Genomic DNA, 15,163 nt, shown 5'->3' with positions numbered 1-15,163 from the left:
GCCCTCAATCAGAACTGTGACAATCAGATATCAAATCACAGTCTGCATTCATATCGCATGGGAACACGGCAGCCCATCCGTCTGCCTTGACTTGCAAATCAAAGTCATTTTTGCAATATGCTGTTTTCCTAGAATCGTGTCCAGTTTGTAAATCTGGAAAATGTAGGACAAGAGACCTCTCAGGGCCTAGCGGCTTACAGGGTGGCGTTGGGACCATGGAGGAAGCTGGGGCACAGACTGGGCAGGAAATAATCCGGTTTTGTGGTGATCAAGGGGTTAAGAGAGTTTGTGGTGGTTTCCAAGCAAATGATCAGGGCAGGCGTGACCTGACGCCATCACATTCGGCGCGTGCCGGCATTCCCTTGCCAGGAAACTACATGGTGCCTATAAGTGCCGCCATCTTGGAGGAGAGAGTTTGCCACAATTGTAGCAAAAAAATGCATCAAAATTAGTGCAACTGCACTTTGTTTCAATCAGATTCTATTGCTGCAAATATTTTTTTGTCCGGTTGGTGTTTCTGGGATTCTGCATTTAAGTGACACGTGTGCCCGATTCTTTAGACGCAAGTGTGCTCTCCGATGGGCGCAGGATTCTGAGCGAACCCTGGAGCGAGCTGGTCCGGTAGTGGCAGTAGCTCCAGGATTCCTCTACGTCAAAAAGCACATCAGCCCTCAATTTGGAACAGGAAGGCAATGGCTGAGAGTGCCAGGGCTGTGTTTAATTCCATGGTGGGCCCCCTCACCCTGCCACAGCAAAAAAACTTGGCCACTCCTACTTTATGCCACACCCCTAAATACGGCACCCTATTTTAACAAACCTTAACCCTGACATGCAGGTGTAATTACTACAGAAAATGTATAACGAGCATATTAACCCCAGCTGTGCCAGTATAATCACTGAAAACTGGCCAATGAGCACTTAATTAACTCCACACTTGCCAGGGTGGCAAAAATCCACTCCTGGTAACTTTAAGAGCTGAATGTGCATTTTTTTAAAATGGAAATTTGGCTCTTGGAGTACAAAGAGTGCAATTGCTTTCTCTACACTAGTGATGAGGCCCCCCCGGACCCCAAGGAAAGTCTCCCATAGGGCTCAATGGCACTCTGCAGCTCCAACCCGGCCCAAGGAAAGTCTCCCATAGGGCTCAATGGCACTCTGCAGCTCCAACCCGGCCCAAGGAAAGTCTCCCATAGGGCTCAATGGCACTCTGCAGCTCCAACCCAGCCCAAGGAAAGTCTCCCATAGGGCTCAATGGCACTCTGCAGCTCCAACCCGGCCCAAGGAAAGCCTCCCATAGGGCTCAATGGCACTCTGCAGCTCCAACCCGGCCCAAGGAAAGTCTCCCATAGGGCTCAATGGCACTCTGCAGCTCCAACCCGGCCCAAGGAAAGTCTCCCATAGGGCTCAATGGCACTCTGCAGCTCCAACCCGGCCCAAGGAAAGTCTCCCATAGGGCTCAATGGCACTCTGCAGCTCCAACCCGGCCCAAGGAAAGTCTCCCATAGGGCTCAATGGCACTCTGCAGCTCCAACCCGGCCCAAGGAAAGTCTCCCATAGGGCTCAATGGCACTCTGCAGCTCCAACCCGGCCCAAGGAAAGTCTCCCATAGGGCTCAATGGCACTCTGCAGCTCCAACCCTGCCCAAGGAAAGTCTCCCATAGGGCTCAATGGCACTCTGCAGCTCCAACCTGGCCCAAGGAAAGTCTCCCATAGGGCTCAATGGCACTCTGCAGCTCCAACCTGGCCCAAGGAAAGTCTCCCATAGGGCTCAATGGCACTCTGCAGCTCCAACCCGGCCCAAGGAAAGTCGCCCATAGGGCTCAATGGCACTCTGCAGCTCCAACCCGGCCCAAGGAAAGTCTCCCATAGGGCTCAATGGCACTCTGCAGCTCCAACTCGGCCCAAGGAAAGTCTCCCATAGGGCTCAATGGCACTCTGCAGCTCCAACCCGGCCCAAGGAAAGTCTCCCATAGGGCTCAATGGCACTCTGCAGCTCCAACCTGGCCCAAGGAAAGTCTCCCATAGGGCTCAATGGCACTCTGCAGCTCCAACCCGGCCCAAGGAAAGCCTCCCATAGGGCTCAATGGCACTCTGCAGCTCCAACCCGGCCCAAGGAAAGTCTCCCATAGGGCTCAATGGCACTCTGCAGCTCCAACCCGGCCCAAGGAAAGTCTCCCATAGGGCTCAATGGCACTCTGCAGCTCCAACCCGGCCCAAGGAAAGTCTCCCATAGGGCTCAATGGGGGGTTGTATCGGAGGAGCCGCCTCAAGCAGCTCAAGCGCCAGAAACGCCCCTGCCCATTGCACCTTTATTAAATCGGTCCTTAGAGTGCAATACACCGAAGTGCAAGGAGTGTGTTTTGACACAAGTACCTTTAATGCGTGGGGTTTAGGTGCAACTGAATGCAGGGAAATCTGTGCAAACGCAGTAAATGAGCCCTTGTTTGCGGTGGAGGATGCTTTCAATTAGGTGCTCCGTGTGATTACTAAAAGACATAGTTTGCAATCAGTGGATAATTATACTCTTTAACTCAATGTAAGTTCCATTTCCATGTCCTACGGCTTTTTATAGCTCTGATTGTAAAAGCTCTCAGGAGCAGGATTAAATAATATGAAGGAATTAGCTCCTCCAGCTCCCGTGTAGCACAGGCACTGAGAGATTCATGGCGCCACCGGCTGCTCTCAGATAAGGTAACAACGTAAGGTTGGGCAGCAGGAAAATGGCAAATATGGAGTGCCGGCAACCTAATAATAGCTACACAGTACTTAGTCCAATACTTGAACCATCATTTTAGGTATTTTATTGCAGTATATGGTATAGAAGCATCCATATGTCAGGAATACCCCTCATCCAGAGCCAATCACAGTGCATCTCTATTAACCCACAGCTCAAGCACAATGAACATTTCTAGTCATTCATACAGCAGCACATCCATCATTTTAAGGTCATCAGATTCACCTATGCCAAGTCACGTTCTTAATCTCATCCACACTGAAGGCAAATGAAACATTTCCATCCCCTATTTTACAACTCGGTGTAATAGTCGACCGTTTACCAATGAGAGTGGGGCAGCTGGGCAACCTATGGCAACAATGGAAACCTTAGGAGGAGGTTGAAAGAGCAGGAAAAGAGAAGCCAAAGCCTAAAGAGTGTGTTGGGGGGACCTAATGACCGATGGCACCTCAGAAAAAGAGCCTTTAGAGAAGGGTGGATGAGGGAGACCAGTCCAGAGATGCTCCTACCTGTTACCTTGTTTCTCCCTTTTATACACAATCATCTCCAAACACGGACACCTTTCTATACCGTTTATAGCTGCACATGGAAAAAGGCTGTCGAACACATATAGAGCCCTGTAATGTTTCGTTTAACTCAGCAGGCTGGGGGTGAGAAATACAAAATACTGGGCCTAATCAGTAAGGCCTAGAACAGTCTGAAATGCACCCCCACAGTGCCACCATGTTATAATTTATTATTTCAAAGTATATATAGACTATTTTTTGTTTGTCTAGTTGATGGCACCAACCCATAAGGTTGCCCTGTTGGGGGGAGCTCCTTTAGAAAGCTCTATAAGCAAGTGCACGAGTTACTTTTTCTTTGGCCTAAGAACATAAACCCGAGTGACAGACATTACCGAGCGGGACAATGTGGGAAGCTATATCTTGTCGGGGCTAGATAAAGAGATAGGAGATTGGTAGCAGCGAGAGTTGGGGTAGCCATCAAGGGCAGTTTTGTGTCCCAACGAGGAGTGAGTATTTGGGGAAGAGCCCCCAGGCAACTGTGCGCCAGTTAGGGAACTGGAGTGTGTAGGACTAGGTTCTCTACTTTCAAGAGAAGCTCATACACTGTACTTTGGAGAAAATGGGGAGAGCTGAATTAGGAGAGGAGACCCCCTCAACAGTTAACAAGACTCTGTGCTAGTGCATTTCCATATGACGGGAATTGGAGGCTCGTGCAGATAAAAATGAGAGAACACGGTGTGCGTGCAGTAGAGAGAGGATCTTCCACGTGATTCTTATTGTGTAACTGATAAATTCTGGTTTATAGTTTGCGCTCTGCCCCTGTGAGAAGTACTGACTCAACTCTGCTGCGGTTCTGCTCATTTATTGGAATGTTGCACTCTCCAGCTGCCATACGTTAGATTCCCTTCCTCACGATGTCCCCACGTCCCATCAGCAGAGCTCTGAAATAATAAGGCTCATTAATTCACACAGTCAGGTTGAAGGTTGACAAATTCTCTTGCAAGCTTACTACCCATTGGGGAGTCTTGTAAGCAATGGAACCTTGTCCCTCTCTATCTAATTCTGCTGCTTGTCACGGCAAAGTGACACCTCCAGAAATTCTTTGAAGGGCTGCCACGAGCCAGGGTTTAAATTGGGCCCCAAGAGCTGTCGCTTTCAGCGAGACAATGGGAGTGCCTATACGGTGACAGAGCTGGGGCCATTAGCTGCAGTCACTGACAGTTATCCCTGCTCTCTGTGCTTTTTCCTATATCATGTAACTGGTGTCTTTAATGATTTCAATTAAATCTAAGCTCTTAAGGGTAGAGATTTGTCTTAATTAGCTGCTTGCAAACATTGCAGAATGCTGGGGTGCCTTACAGCCTGCAAGCTGGGAATGTGCCTGATATACTGGGACAGAGCCGGGGGGTGCAGGGATATCTCACTGTCACTTTCCTGTCCTACAAAGCTGTCCGTTTGTCTGCTCCTCCCCATATAACTGCCATTATCTCCCTATACATAAGGCTGAGCTCAGCACAATCTATTGGCCATACAGTAACCCCAAGAGCTGAGTCACTGATAGAACTATTTTTCCTGATTGCTCCATGACCGGAATGATCTGCCGCCCTGCATCAGACGCAGGGGAACCTTGGAGCTACTGCCACCCCGGAACCAGGCAGTAGCTCTATGGTTTCCACTGGGGGCTGCAATAATCCACACAGATTGACTGACACCTTTTTGGTGTTATATAAATCAATAAATACAATTCAGTGCACTGCGGTTCTGGCCCAATGGGATTTTCAAGCCAGCCGAGTAGATATCGGTGTTGGTGACACTGGCCCCATACACAGGCTGATAAGCTGCTCCCATACACACAAAACTAGCTGTTTACTGGGTCTGGAGTGGCCAAGTTGGCCGTGTATGTCAGCCTGCACTGCACTGTTCCATTCGCTTGTCTGTCTGACCGACGCAGTAATGTAGAGAAAGTAATGAAAGGGAAATATTTATTTTCCAAAGATTTCTTGGATTCATAAAAATTTATTATTTTCTTGTCAGTTATCAACCTCACAAGAGGGTTCTGGACTCTGCAGCCGAGAGGAAGGCAAATTGTCTGATATTTCAGCTTCCTGACTGTGACTTATCCATCAGCTTCCCGGGGGTTGCCTTGTGATGTGGCATTGAGAAGATCAAATGGATTGTTTGTGTGTATACAGTCTAACTGTGGTGTTATTTGTGGGGTAGTATGCCCCATGCTGTAAAGTTATAGGCTATTAGAACTGAAGGTTCTGTGCCCAAGTAAAGGCACAAGGCTGCAGGCTGAGTTATACAGGGAACTCTGAGTATCACTCATGTATTATAAGGGATAATGTACCCCCTACTGTAAATGATAAGGATATTAGCAGTCACTGAGGGGTTCTGTGCCCATATAAAGGCACAAGGCTACAGGCTGAGTTATACAGGGAACTCTGAGTATCACTCATGTATTATAAGGGATAATGTACCCCCTACTGTAAATGATAAGGATATTAGCAGTCACTGAGGGGTTCTGTGCCCATATAAAGGCACAAGGCTGCAGGCTGAGTTATACAGGGAACTCTGAGTATCACTCATGTATTATAAGGGATAATGTACCCCCTACTGTAAATGATAAGGATATTAGCAGTCACTGAGGGGTTCTGTGCCCATATAAAGGCACAAGGCTGCAGGCTGAGTTATACAGGGAACTCTGAGTATCACTCATGTATTATAAGGGATAATGTACCCCCTACTGTAAATGATAAGGATATTAGCAGTCACTGAGGGGTTCTGTGCCCATATAAAGGCACAAGGCTGCAAACTTATACAACTCAGGCAACTCTGAGTATCACTCATGTATTATAAGGGATAATGTACCCCCTACTGTAAATGATAAGGATATTAGCAGTCACTGAGGGGTTCTGTGACCATATAAAGACACAAGGCTACAGGCTGAGTTATACAGGGAACTCTGAGTATCACTCATGTATTATAAGGGATAATGTACCCCCTACTGTAAATGATAAGGATATTAGCAGTCACTGAGGGGTTCTGTGCCCATATAAAGGCACAAGGCTGCAAACTTATACAACTCAGGCAACTCTGAGTATCTCTCATGTCCTTCTGTGTCCATCCAGCTTGAGAAGTGACTGTATTCTATGCATTCTGTAATAACTATCACAGCAAAGCACTGGTTATCAGCCTGTCAGCAATGTCACATTGATGTTCAGTTTCAGAGAAGAGAGACAGTAGCTGTAAAATAAAATAACACGCTTGAAACTGCAACTTACGGATAATAACTCATAATTTAGTGGAAAATTTGTGGGAAAAAGAGCATAAAAGAGTCCAGTTGAAGATTTGAGGATTCGGGGAGCTTGAAAGGGAAAGCTCAATCTTTTGAAGGTGGAAACTCTATTGTGTTCTGCCTCTCAGCACAGAATTCACTGGATAAAGGTCATTTAGATGATATAATAGAACTTTTCCTGAGCATAATTTGTTTTATCCTAAACTAGAATTTCCAGCGTATCTTTAGTAGCTTTCTGTAGAGCCTGGCTGGGCCCGGAGTTACTGTATGGAAGAACAATTATAGGGCCATGGCACCAGTGCAATATTCAAGTGAAAATTGTTAGGATGGATAAAAAGAATCCTTTGTTGCTAACTGAATTGTCAGTATTAGCTGTTCTGCTTTGAAGGTATGGGCACAGGAGCCGCAGAATGCTGGGGGATGGTTTTATGGAACAAAGGGCCCTTTCCCATAATATTCAACTAGGCTTACCCAGCCACTTGGCACGGACATAGCGGGGTGCTGGTAGATATGCAGGCATGGAATGCCGACTTTCTATTTGACCCCCCCAGTCAATAACGCATAGGTGACTGTTCCCATATAGACTGGGGGGGTACAAAATATCATTGGTTGGCGCCTTCAGCTCAAGGGTCTGCACTGTGCATTTTGGGTAATGGCACAAGGGCCACAAGTTCTCGCAGGTGACAAAGCAACCAAAAAATACTATTTCTTGCAGCACATGGAATAGCCAAGCCCAAAGATGCGTTATTACTGCGGTAACACAATTGAACTTGGCGATTCTTATACGCTGCAAAGTAAAAAATACTTTTGGGCACTTGCCGAGAGCTTGATCCCAGTGCTTCACGTGCCCTTTTGTGCCCTGAACATTGCCTAGGGCAGTGTTTTTCAACCTTTTTTGGGCAAAGGCACACTTGTTTCATGAAAAAAATCACGAGGCACACCACCATTAGAAAATGTTAAAAAATTTAACTCTGTGCCTATATTGACTATATATATAAAGTAATTCTCTTGAATAGGAATCAAATAAACACAAAGAAAGTATTTTCCGGGACATTTTCTCCACAAACCCACCCCCCCACTGATTTTTTTTTTATACACACAAAAATTTTATATTATATATTATTATTAATTGTTTTCTTACATGTCAGGCTGCGGCATCCAGGGGTGTCCCGGGATTGTCCTCCGGTGGGGAGTAGGGCGGCTGTGCATGGGCCTGGCCCCTGGTGGATCTGGTCTGTCGGGGCAGGGCCTGGGCAGTTGCTCCCCCCAGTCGGGTTGTGCCAGGGCAGGATAGTGCTGCCTCTCCTCTCTGGTTGCTCCGCCCTCCTGGATCTAATGCTGGATGACGTCACAGGCAGTGACGATTTCCGGGCATCAGGGAGCCAGGAAGTGGAAGGTGTCCCAGAGGGGACCGGGGGAGTCTTGTCTTCACCTACGGCACACCAGGCAACATCTCGCGGCACAACAGCGGTTGAAAAACGCTGGCCTAGGGGCCTAACCTTTGAATAAGCCCAAATTTCCCCTGCCCTTGGACGGCCGGCTATGGCAAACATAAGGTCATAATTATATTTCAAATGAGACAAGAACTAGAAGATCCAGGTTAGGGTTGAAAGGATCAATACACAATACATAAACCATAGGTTAAATGGAACTTTTTTGAATGCTTACCACAGATGGGTTACCAGCCATGCCAGCCACCCTCCATTTGGTGTGCAAGTAAAGGAAGGCAATAGGAACCCCATTTCCCAGGACCATGTACCCCAACCCCTGGCCTATAGCCAAGCTGTGACTATACTACTGAAAGACTTTAGTATGGGAGTATGGGATGCCTCCCCCTGCAGGCTGATTGGAGAGAAGAGGTCTTGCTTTGGTTTACTTCCTATACTCCTGGCCTACACCACCCCACATGTTCCGCTTATGCCTATCTACCTGCACCTCAACCTGCCCCAGGACCCAGATACTCAGCGATACCAGCCAAATATACTAGGAATATATAAGGAATATACCAGTGGGAGCTTTCTTCATAGAGAAAGAAAAACCCTCAAAGAGCCACAATTAATAACACAGAAATGCAGAATGGTCCTTTGGATATTGGCAAAAGCCAGCCGATCATACCGAAGCTCTTCTTTTTATTCTTGTTAATATATTGATATTCTGAGACTTACACTCGGAGAAAACATATTTCTCTCAAAGCTTTGATATAAGTGTCAGAAAAAACCCAGCTTTATTTATTTCAAAGCACCTGAATGAAAAGCCCTAAGTAATTATCTCCTATTTGGAGCTTGAGGGAAGTGGCTATACAGCAGTGTTATTATTTTAAAGATGGACTTTGGGTTTTTGTATGATTTGTGATGGCATAAATATGTCACTCACATCTTTAGAGCACCTGAATGGTTGTTTTTTTACACAGATGGAGAATAAAGCAATAATGGATCCAGATAAAGTAAGAAACATCTCCAATCAAGTGGGTAGTACTATCTCACTGAATGGCATGATGTTGTAACTGTCCTTAGTAAGTGCCGGGGATCTAATGACTTAACCATACTCTAGATCAGTGATCCCCAACCAGTGGCTCAGGGGCAACATGTTGCCAGGGGCGATTTTGGTCATATCGCCGCCTGAGGCGGCTCCTGGATGCCGCCCCCCCCCCCCCCCCCGCTCCCCAGCGCTTACCTTCTGAGCGCAGGAGCGCGTCCGGGGGCAGTGAGATCGCTAGTGCAGAGAGCGCAATTGCGCTCTCTGCACTAGAAGAGCCGAATTTCCGGTTTAAAAACCGGAAATTCGGCTCTTAAAGTTACCAGGAGCGTCTTTCTGCCGCCCCTGGTAACTGGGGCGTTTCTGCCGCCTGAAGCGCCCCTGCATGTTGCTCCCCAACCCCTTGGGTGTTGCCCTCAGTGCCCCCAAACCAGGGAGTTAGTTTTGAATTCCTGACTTGGGGGCAAGTTTTGGTTGAATAAAAACAAGATTTCCTACCAAATAAAGCCCCTGTAAGCTGATAGGGTGCATAGAGGCCCCTAATAGCCAATCACAGCCCTTATTTGGCTCCTCCATGAACTTTTATGGTGCTTGTGTTGCTCTCCAAGTCTTTTTACATTTGACTGTGGCTCACGAGTAAGAAAGGTTGGGGACCCCTGCTCTAGGATGTTCTCTATTGTATGATATGCCCTGTGGGAGAGGTGTGTTTCTATTGGCCCAGGGTTGTTATGGGTATTACTGCAGGATTAAACATAAGAAATCCAGTTGTTGTCTAAAATGATTTGTATTCATCCAGGTCATGATACACAGCATCTAGTAGAATTAAGTCTAAAGCAACTGGACCTTCTGCGTTTTCTTGAGAACATTCCACCACTCATCCGAGTGGCTTCTTCAGCTCAAAGACAAAGCTGCTCTGAGGAGTGGGGTGAAAGGTTCTCAAACAATCTCAGAAAGTCCAGTTGCTTTAGACTTATTCTACTAGATACTGTGATCCAATTGTTCCTCCCCCCGGGCTCCAAAAAAGGGTGAACGTTGGTAGAAACCAAAAGACATGAGACCTCAGTAGGTTAGAGACATTACTAAAGCCTGGACCCTAAGGTAGGCCAGAGACCTTATTAAGTCAGGGCCCCTGTAAATAAGTCTAGCTCCTGTTATAGCAAGTCTCTTCTGCACTCTGCCGTAGCATCAAGAAGCAGTTCAACCAGACTGTGAGACCTTATACACAAATACCTGCAATCTGTCATTCACCCTTTTCATTACTATGTTAGTAATTATTACTATTAGTGATGAGCGAATCTGTTCCGTTTCGCTATGAAATTTGCAAAACAGTAAGAAAATTTGCGAAACACATTTGTTGCACGATTTTTTTTTGTCGCCCGCTTCTTTTTTGTCGCCTGTGTCTATTTTTTGTCGTCTGTGCCCAATTTGACGCAATCGTGCCCTTTTTTGTGACGTGACCACGCCCAATTTGACACACAACAAAAAAAAAATTTCAGTCCAACGAATTTTTCCACTGTGAATTTTCACGGAAGTTTTGCAAAACTATTCAACAATGGCGAAATGTGGAAATTCGCTGTGAATCCATGCCTGGCGAAAAAATTCGCTCATCCCTAGTCTCTATTAGTGATGGGCGAAATGTTTCGGCAGGCATGGATTCACGGCAAATTTCCGTGTTTTGCCATTGGCTGATTGTTTTGCAAAACGACTGAAAAAATTCACAAGGGAAAAATTTGTTGCGAGCCCAATAATTGGCGCAGTCGACAATTTTTTTTTTACGTGTAACATTTTCGCCGTTTTGCAAAGAAAATTTGTGAAACACATGTTGCGCGATTTTTTTTTTGTCGCCCGCTTCTTTTTTGTCGCCTGCGTCTATTTTTTGTCATCTGCGCCCAATTTGACGCAATCGTGCCCTTTTTTGTGATGTGACCACGCCCAAATTGACGCAGAACAAAAAAAAATTTCAGTGCAATGAATTTTTCCGCTGCGAATTTTCACGGAAGTTTCGCGAAACAATTCGCCAATGGCAAAATTCGCTGTGAATCCATGCCTGGCGAAAAAATTCGCTCATCCCTGTCTCTATTAGTGATGGGCGAAATGTTTCGGCAGGGGCAGGCATGGATTCACGGCAAATTTCCGCGTTTTTCCATTGGCAGATTGTTTTGCAAAATGACTGAAAAAATTCACCAGGGAAAAATTTGTTGCGTGCCCAATAATTGTCGCAGTCGACAATTTTTTTTTTTTACGTGCAACAATTTTTGCCGTTTTGCGAAGAAAATTTGCGAAACACATGTTGCGCAATTTTTTTTGTCGCCTGTGTCTATTTTTTGTCGTCCACGTCTATTTTTTGTCGTCCACGCCCAATTTGACACAACCGCGCCCTTTTTTGTGACGTGACCACTCCCAATTTGACACACAAAAAAAAAAATTTCAGTGCAACGAATTTTTCCACTGCGAATTTTCACGGAAGTTTCGCGAAACAATTCAACAATGTCGAAATGCGGAAATTCGCTGTGAATCCATGCCTGGCGAAAAAATTCGCTCATCCCTAGTCTCTATTAGTGATGGGCGAAATGTTTTGGCAGGCATCACAGCGAATTTCCGCGTTATGCCATTGGAGGATTGTTTTGCGAAACAACTGAAAAAATTCACCAGGGAAAAATTTGTTGCGCGCCCAATAATTGTTGCAGTCGACAACGTTTTCGCCGTTTTGCGAAGAAAATTTGCGAAACACATGTTGCACGATTTTTTTTTGTCGCCTGCTTCTTTTTTGTCGCCTGTGTCTATTTTTTGTCGTCCGCGCCCAATTTGATGCAACCGTGCCCTTTTTTGTGATGCGACCATGCCCAATTTGACGCACAACAAAAAAAATTTCAGTGCAACAAATTTTTCCCCTGTGAATTTTCACGGACATTTCGCGAAACAATTCGCCAATGGCGAAATGTGGAAATTCACTGTGAATCCAAGCCTGGCGAAAAAATTCGCTCATCCCTAGTCTCTATTAGTGATGGGCGAAATGTTTCTGCAGGCATGGATTCACAGCAAATCTCCACGTTTTGCCATTGGCAGATTGTTTTGCGAAACGACTGAAAAAATTCACCAGGGAAAAATTTGTCGCGCACCCAATAATTGTCGCAGTCGTCAAATTTTTTTTTTATACGTGCAACATTTTCGCCATTTTGCGAAGAAAATTTGCGAAACACATGTTGTGCGATTTTTTTTTTGTCACTCGCTTCTTTTTTGTCGCCTGCGTCCAATTTGATGCAACCGCGCCCTTTTTTGTGACGTGACCACTCCCAATTTGACGCACAACAGTAAAAAAAATTTCAATGCAACGAATTTTTCCGCTGCAAATTTTCACGGAAGTTTTGCGAAACAATTCGCCAATGGCAAAATGCGGAAATTCGCTGTGAATCCATGCCTGGTGAAAAAATTCGCTCATCCCTAGTATCTATAAGTGATGGGTGAAATGTTTCGGCAGGAATGGATTCACGGCAAATTTCTGCGTTTTGCCATTGGCAGATTGTTTTGCGAAACGACTGAAAAAATTCGCCAGGGAAAAATTTGTTGCGGTCGACAAATTTATTTATTTTTTTTATGTGCAACATTTTTGCCGTTTTGTGAATTTTTGGGTGAAGCAAAATGGGACAAATTTGCTCTATGCATCATATGATCCTTGTAGATTGTAAGCTCTTTTGGGCAGGGCCCTCCTCACCTCTTGTATTGGTCATGTATTGCTCTGTAATGTCCAATGTATAAAACCCACTTATTGTACAGCGCTGCGGAATATGTTGGCGCTTTATAAATAAATGTTAATAATAATAATAATATGATATAATATGAGGGGTAACAATACAGAGGAGTACGGGGATAGACAGAGTTATAAAACACTGAATTAATGAATAGCCGGGGAACGAGTAACAACAGAGTGGGGGGTTTTCATGATGAGGCACCAAACTTGAGCATATTCTGCCGTTGGAAAGACATCGCCTTTCAAGTTGAAAGAACTGGCTTCATAACAAGTTACCTTGGGCTGATAAAATATTAAGAAAGAACTGACAGACTGCAGAAACTGCTAATCCCTCAGCACAGCTTGAGGAGCTACGAGCCGCGTCTCTCGTTCTCATCTGAAGTTTGAACTGAAAATCGTTATCAAGATAGAAAAAAAAGTTTGTCCTGATATTCGCAGGTTTGTGGAATAGACATTTGTATGTCTTGCTTAAAGGAAACCTTACAAACGGTGTGGGTCTCCATAAAAATATATTGCATAAAACAGTTTATATATAATAAATATTGTGTAAATAAAGCATTTTCATAAAATTATAATTTTTTTTTAGCTTTATGTGCTATTGGGTAACCATAAAAATAAAATTGCCATTGTATGAATTACGACATCTGTTGGTTAAATATTCATTCTTGGGGTATAGTTGTCCTTTAAACATAGATTGAACTATGTCATTAATTGTCCTCTGGAGAAAAACCTGCTATAAAGAGAACCAGTAAGTTGTAAATATCTCTGGAGAGACCTTCATCCTAGCAGGAAGAGTTATTCTACCTGTGCTCTACCATATAGCTAGTCGGGGGGTCTCATAGGTCCCCTGGTATCAATACCACTTGTAACACTTGTTTGGCCAGGAAATAGTTAAACCAGGCTAGTAGTAGTAGTAGTAATATGTTACATGTGACCCTCTTTCTTAGGTGGAAGAGACCTTACAGGAGCTGAGGGTATAGTGGGACTAAAACGCACTGTAGCTGTGTAGTGCAGTTGGTAAGAATGGACACCAGAAAGGTTCTTGCGGTGAATTATTAACAAGTTTATTGTCCAAGACAATGCAATGATGATGCAGAGTTATCATATACTCACAGATAGGCAGATATACTGTAGATGGTAGCAGTACTCTGAGGACAAGAGAGGATGCACACTGGTTTATCCCACCTCTTGGTAAAGTCTGGGTAGGGTAAATGCACCCTTGGCTTGGCTTGGCACCCTTTGGAAATAGTCTGAATAGATACCTCAGTCCTCAGGTTGATAACCCCTAGCGTGAGAGTCCTCCGGGTGAGTAGGGATCAGGGATTATTCTGGCAACATTGCCGGATGGAAAGAGTACTTTCAGAACTATTATCCTGGTGGAGCTGAGCTGCTCTTGCTAAATAAGCCTGACTTTCTCCAGAGGGATGGTATCCTCTGGGGTACAAATGGCTTCTGGGGCCTAATGTCAAATGGAGCTTTGCTTGGAAAGCAGCCTGCAGCCAAAGAGTAAGTCACACCATCCTGCCAGACACTATATCAGTCTGCAGGGGGTGTGAACAACCAGACTAACCTATAAGGGATAGTTTTAGAACTGTAACCTGAGTATAGGGGCTTTGCCCAATAACAGTAAAGATGTGAAGAGGTAGGGTATAAAGCAGGGGTCCCCAACCTTTCTTACTCGTGAGCCACAGTCAAATGTAAAAAGACTTGGAGAGCAACACAAGCACCATAAAAGTTCATGGAGGAGCCAAATAAGGGCTGTGATTGGCTATTAGGGGCCTCTATGCACCCTATCAGCTTACAGGGGGCTTTATTTGGTAGGAAATCTTGTTTTTATTCAACCAAAATTGCCCCCAAGTGAGGAATTCAAAAATAACTGCCTGGTTTGGGGGCACTGAGAGCAACACCCAAGGGGTTGGGGAGCAACATGTTGCCTCTGAGCCACTGGTTGGGGATCACCGGTATAAAGCCATAGGGAGCTTAACCCTATGGGTCCCTACACACTATATTATAAAGAATAGCATAAGAAGGATAATAGCTGCGAAAGTATTCAATTACAATTTCTATGAACAGCGCTCGGCTAATGGGGAGTAGAGCTGCACCTATTAAAACGTCATATTTGTGGGTAAAAGGCATGCTGAATTTTGGCGATTTATTTGCAGTTTTCCACTTGGTGTGCACTATAAGAATGTTGGTAACATTTCTGAAAATAATTTGTGTATAAAAACATGTGTAGCTTTTCTGGTAGGTCATTTAGGTTTGGGGGGGAGGGACTTAGGGGGTGTCATAGACCTGGAAACGGTGACAAAATGGCCAAAATTGGAACATTCTTCAATGAAAATATGACAAGACAGTACCCAAAACACCCCGATATAACAGCCCATGGCGATTTATAATAGGAT

This window comes from Xenopus tropicalis, chromosome 1, assembly GCF_000004195.4.
Source record: "Xenopus tropicalis strain Nigerian chromosome 1, UCB_Xtro_10.0, whole genome shotgun sequence".
NCBI lineage: Eukaryota > Metazoa > Chordata > Amphibia > Anura > Pipidae > Xenopus > Xenopus tropicalis.
The sequence above is the reverse complement of the archived record's forward strand: the minus strand, read 5'-3'. Positions refer to the sequence as shown.